Source organism: Triticum dicoccoides, chromosome 1B, assembly GCF_002162155.2.
Source record: "Triticum dicoccoides isolate Atlit2015 ecotype Zavitan chromosome 1B, WEW_v2.0, whole genome shotgun sequence".
In the NCBI taxonomy this organism is placed as follows: Eukaryota; Viridiplantae; Streptophyta; class Magnoliopsida; order Poales; family Poaceae; genus Triticum; species Triticum dicoccoides.
In genome coordinates, this window is record NC_041381.1 from 573,869,280 (window position 1) to 573,875,682 (window position 6,403).

Here is a 6,403-nt window from a genome sequence, read left to right on the forward strand (position 1 = left end):
GTTGTTAGCAGTCCATGTGAGACCATCATCAACATCTTGGTCCATGTAAGACGGTTTCTAAATCTGGGTTAGTAACTGCTTTGCAAAAACGGATGTAAGTCCTTTGGATCTCTGCTATAGATTGCGAATCTATACAATCATTTGACCCGTGACCTCATGTTAGGGATCAGGTTAGTGAACGTTTACTGTGGTTTAATTGAGCTCTGCAAGTAATATAATATGTGGTCACGAGAGTGCTTAAGTTTTGCATGGCTGGAGATATAACTCAACTTAGCAAAACCACGGCGCAAGCATGCCATTGGCATGATTAAAGTGAGGTCAGCTGAGTCCTAATTTTAAATCCATAACCCTTCTGCTGTTAAGACGGTGCAGCAGTTTGAGCATGGACCAGCTGAAGATAATTGGATCCGGAACCGATATTCAAATCGCGCCCCACATGCTGTGTTGTGCAGATGCGGTGTATACGCAGCCAGCAGAATTCCTAGTACTGGTAATTTTTTTGTTCGAACGTTGAATCGGTGGCATAATCATGGTGATAATGCAATGGATTACCTGAACAGGAGATCCACGGCGAGTGTGATGAAGGAGACCGATAAATTTTCAGTGACGAGCGAACTCTGCGGAGGGATCGGGATTGGCTGTCCTTTGGAGATCTAGAATATGCCTCGCCTGTCGCCACCAATGCTAGATGGAGAAAGATCTGGAACTCATCTTGCGGACGACCCCACAAGTTAGTCAAATACTTGAAGGAACTATTTGAGAGCCCACATGTCAGTATGACTTCGAAGTCCACCTACCACATTTTGTCACCCCAGACAGAGGTTCTCCTCGTAGGACTCATATAAGGCCGACCCCACAAATTAGTGAGAGACTTAAAGGAATTAGTAACTGAGATCCCACTTGTCAGTCTCGTCGACGGTCAAGTGAAGTCGACCTACCACATCTCGTCACGCCGAAAAAACATGTGCATCTCTCATGCGTCGCAAAACTCACCACACCTATTAGGTTATTCTTCTCCTGCACGCAAAAAATCGAAGTAGGATCTCTCTTTCCTTCTCTCTTTCTCTCTCCGTCTCTCTTTCTCTTTTCTCTCTCTCCCAGATTCAAAATCATTGAAGGAGATTGCTGACAAATTGCAGGGAAGCAAATCCCCTCACAATTTAGAAAGAAGTGAGTTCCGAACAATCAGCACATAAGATTCGGCAATCAAAGGTTAGTAGAAAGGTGTGAGTTCAATTATATAGAATTATAAATATATCTCTGTTGCGTGGTAGGTGTAGTACCTTAGTAAGAAAGATTGAGATCGACTTTGAAAATTTTCAACACTGATATTGCGGGTTTATAACTTTTTCTGGCAGATGTTCAGGAGTTCGACATCTGGCAGGACAACAGGGATGGTCGGTCTTTTAACGACATCGGCAAGGATTATGGGAGGCAGGTACTAGCAAGGCAGTTGAACTCTAGGGTTTGGTCTTTTATTTCAGTGATGTTTGCTGTCAAGGTGCTACCACTCAGAACACCAATTAGTAGATCATTAAGAAGAACAAAAATGATTAATATATCCTGGATGAATGCTGTAATATCTGTTTATCCTGTGCATCTACTCTGTAGTTGAGTATTGAGAGGTGGAAGAAAAAAAATCACTACAAGATGAGAAGAAGATGAAGGATGCAGATGATGTCAAACACGCACATGCTATGCGGGCTGGTGTAATTGGGGTCAAGAGTAAGATACAAGTTCTTGGCAAACGTCCCAACCAGGAGCATGTTGTGCAACAAACACCTGCGAAGAGGAGCATTCTAAGCAGCAGAGACTCCACTAAGCAGATTGTGCAGGTAACGACGAAAACTTCAAACGCTGGTTTTGAACGTACGTGGAAGTTTTACGTGCTAATTCTTCATAATACTCTCACGTGCCTCTAATTATTTTTTGCTTTCAAGACACAGTTGTCCACAAAGGTGGCGGGCGTTGTGACGCCCCAGCGTTTGATGGCGGTCATAATGAAGAGGTACATGGTAACAGAATTTGCCTTGATGCAAACAGAAGGATCATTGGCAACAAAAGCATTAGTGTTCAAGGATTCGGTACGGTCTACGCAGGCAAGAAGAGTCCAACAACAAAATCAAACATAGGAGGAATAAACTTTACTGTTCATCAGCACCAGAAAGCAATACAGGTGACAGCAAATATGGACGTGCAACAACATTTAAAGCAAATGCATATTTTTTTGTGAGCAATTTTTTCTTTGTTTTCGTCTAGTATATTTAAATTGTAGTATCTTGCACACGCAGGTGTACGAGCAAGGAAGCAAGTATCGCGGTAGTCCATGGATCGATGAAAACATAAGGCAAGGTCCTTTGAAAGGATCACCTGCGGCGTTCAACATGAGGGGTCCTTCCAAAGGATCTCCGATGGCATTCAGAATAGTGAGCGAAATTACCAATGCACGGAGGTTGTCGCCAAGATTTGCTGGACAAGAGAGGCATGGGAAAACAAAGGTGACGTCTGAACTATGCTTTTTCAATTCAACGGACAAACAGTTTTATGGAAGAACAGGGTAAAGTGTAAAACATTAGGACGGCTGTCTGTCTGGTGCGGCTGTATATGCAGTTGTATAGGATGTTGTTGTGCCTCTCCGGTTGTATGGTGTAAGCAGAAGCACATCTATGCCTCTTTGTCGAGATGTGTGTGTAGCATGGCCACGTTCGTGCTGCTGGGTGTAATGTGAACGGTGCCTCTGGTGTACCGCTTATTAGAAATTAAAAAAACGCATATGCTGCTCTGGGTATCTAATTCTGTTTCGTGCTATGTATTCAGGATTTGGTGGAGGGGATAACAGATGAGGCAAAGAAATATCATATTTCTCCATCCATTTCGAAAGGAACACAGCATTCAGAGCAGCAAGTAGCGTGCAGCGCCAGCACGGATTGCATTGTAGAAGCAGCACAGTCCCTTGGTTGCACGAGTGCCGGAGAAACAGGGAGCATCATTGCACAATGCGATAGTGGAGAGGCAGAGTCATTCATGGATTTGTCCGTGCCATGTAGAAACGACGCTGCTGCGTGTGACAAACAACAGAGCAGCAGCATCTCCGCTGTAAGTGGACCTGTGGCTGGCGATGAAACCGATGTCGTCAGAAGTGAATGCGATCAGACAAACAAAGACACGGTAGACAGAATCAAAATGGCGTCGCCGACCATTGTAGAGAAAGAAATGGACGACATGTTCAAAGAAGGCATATACCCAACAATTCAGGAGGTCACCGAAGCGCTCGAACCAGAGGGTGGTATGGTATTTGGATCATTGGATGAGTGCTTTTTCTTCTTCTGCAGATATGCGAGAAAGGTTGGCTTTGCTGCCAAACGATCAACGAGCAGAAGATCGACATATGATCAGCAGCTTGACAAGCAGGTGTTTCAGTGCACCAAGGAAGGGCAGAATAAAACAACTGAGAGACATGTGAAGGAGAAAAGGAGCAATTGCTTGATCCGAACAAGCTGCCCAGTCAAAATAACAGCCAAGAGGGATGCAGATAGGAGGAAATGGTATCTGAAGAATGTGCGCCTAGAGCACAACCACCAACTTCACCCATCAGATTGGATGTTGAAGATCATGAGATGCTATAAGAGGATGACACCTCAGGAGAAATTCTTTATACAAGTGCTGCAGAAGGCGAGGTTAGAACCAAGGAAGGTTATGCAGAGTTTTACTGCCATGGGGACACCGAGGCGAGAAATTATGTTCGACATGATTGACATAAGCAATATTGCATGCCGGGACAGGGCTGGAGAGCGCGGCACTGATATCGAGGACACCATGAAACTGTTTGCCGATATGCAGAGGCGGAGGCCGGGATTCCACCATGTGGAAGAGACAGAGAACAATGTAGTGCGGAGCCTATTTTGGACAGACTCCTTGTGCAAGATGAATTATGATCTATATGGAGATTTCGTGTCTTTTTACACGACATTCTCTATGAATATATATGGCTTGCCATTTGCACCAATTATAGGTGTCGACAACCATGGGTCGACCGTCTTGTTTGGACTAGGCCTTTTGAAAGATGAGAAAATAGGGTCATTCAAGTGGCTCCTAAGCACGTTTGTCGAGGCAATGGGGGGTAAAGAGCCGAAATACATAATAACAGACCGGGACCAGGCGATGAAGACTGCAATAAAGGAAGCTCTTCCAAGAACGAGGCATAGGTTCTGCTAGTGGCATATTAGGAAGAACCTGAAGGAAAATAACGCAGTAGTGTTTGCGCAGCACCCAGGGATGTCTGATGATTTATTTTGAACCGTCAAAAACTCAGTAAATCAAGACGAGTTTGAGCGTGCCTGGAAAGTAGCAATTTCTGTGCACAAGGCGGAAGGCAACAAACACCTGAACACACTATGGGAACTCCGAAATTTTTGGGTGCTGGCTTACTTCAAGGACTGCTTCTATCCTTTCTCGTCAACAACCACTCGCAGTGAGAGCACGAATTCGATGTGGAAGAATTACGTCGACCACAATGACACTATAAAAAGGTTTGTTGATGCGTATCACATGATTCAGCAAAATTGCCTCGCCACGCTTGACAAGAAAAGACACCGAACAGAAGAGAAGGCGCCATCACTCGACACGGGTTTTCCGATTGAAAGACAGGCAAGTCAAGTATACACCGATGAAATTTTCAGGAAATTCCAGCTGGAGCTACGGAATCGGACTTACTTCAAGTGCTCTGACCTGGCAAAGGGGAGGCAGTATTTTTTTAAAGGATTACTGAGCCTAGAGAAAAAGTGTGGAAACCATATCGGGCCGAGGAATTTGAGAGGTGTGAGTTCAGGGTAGATGTGGATGAGCAAAAAGAAATATATTTTTGCAGCTGCAAGAAAATTAGTAGGGATGGCATCCAGTGCTACCATGTGCTTAAGCTGATGGACCAAACAAGCATGATCGATCAACTTCCAAAATCCTTTATCATCCCCAGATGGACAAGGAATCTATCAGAGAGTCTGAAAGTTCTGTCTACAAGTCAAGGTGTTAGCATGACCGCACAAGATGATGAAACGATGAGATTCGGCCTCGCTTACACTGAGTTGTCAGATATCTGTTCAAATGCTTGAAGAAAACAGAAGGCATACAGCGTTCTGCGTGAGTGTATGGTAGATATGAAAATAAAAGTCATGGCGGCACTTGCTGAGGAACCAGACACAAGCATTCTTGCCGAAACTCTCAAGAACCCTCCCATGAGTGGCTCAAAGGGCACGAAAAAAGGAGATCGAATCAAAGCTGGTTCTGAGAAGAAAGGAAAAGGCAACAAAGCCGTATCCAAGTGCGGCCGTTGTCGAGAAAAGGGTCACAGGAAAACAAACTGCCCGGTGTCACGCCCAATATGCGACCCTATCCAAAAGGAACTCGAAGGTCCCACCAAGGATAGACCCGCATATTGAAACGCTTTTGCAAGGTGGATATCATTACATCAACATTACAAAATAGATAGGGATACATACATAAGGCATACAATGCCACACGAATACAACATCATCTCACATGAGAACAACATCCGACTACAGATGAAACACAAACAGAAGCTCAAACGACATCCACCCTGCTAGCCCAGGCTGCCGACCTGGAACCTATCCCCTGATCGAAGAAGAAGCAGAAGCGGAACTCCAAAACAAGCAAACATCGCTCTCGCGTCAAGACCATCGCAAAACCTGTACCTGCAACTGTTGTTGTAGTAATCTGTGAGCCACGAGGACTCAGCAATCCCATTACCATGGGTATCAAGACTAGCAAAGCTTAATAGGTAAGGAAGGGGTAAAGTGGTGAGGTTGCAGCAGCGACTAAACATATATGGTGGCTACCATACGCAAATAAGAGCGAGAAGAGAAGCAAAGGAACGGTCATCAACTAGCAATGATCAAGAGGTGATCCTGAACTCCTACTTACGTCAAACATAACCCAAAGACCGTGTTCACTTCCCGGACTCCGCCGAAAAGAGACCATCACGGGTACACACGCGGTTGATGCATTTTAATTCGTATCTGGTGTCAAGTTATCTACAACCGGACATTAACAAATTCCCATCTGCCAATAACCACAGGCACGGCTTTCGAAAGATAATACCCTGTAGGGGTGTCCCAACTTAGCCCATGATAAGCTCTCGCAATCAACAAAGGATAAACCTTCTCCCAGGAAGACCCGATCAGACTCGGAATCCCGGTTTACAAGACATTTTGACAATGGTAAAACAAGACCAGCAAAGCTGCCCGGAGTGCCGACAAATCCCAATAGGAGCTGCACATATCTCGTTCTCAGGGCACACCGGATTGTCCAAACTTCCGGTAGGCCAGCCCAGAGTTGCCCCTGGTGGCCACCGGCGGTTGACAGGTTGGACCAACACTCACGACGAGCA

General features: G+C 45.2%; 1 pseudogene; it reads left to right on the top strand.

The window, feature by feature from the left end:
- The first annotated feature begins 382 nt into the window (after nt 1–382).
- LOC119350633 overlaps nt 383–6,403 on the top strand; it is a 26,790-nt pseudogene continuing 20,769 nt past the window's right edge.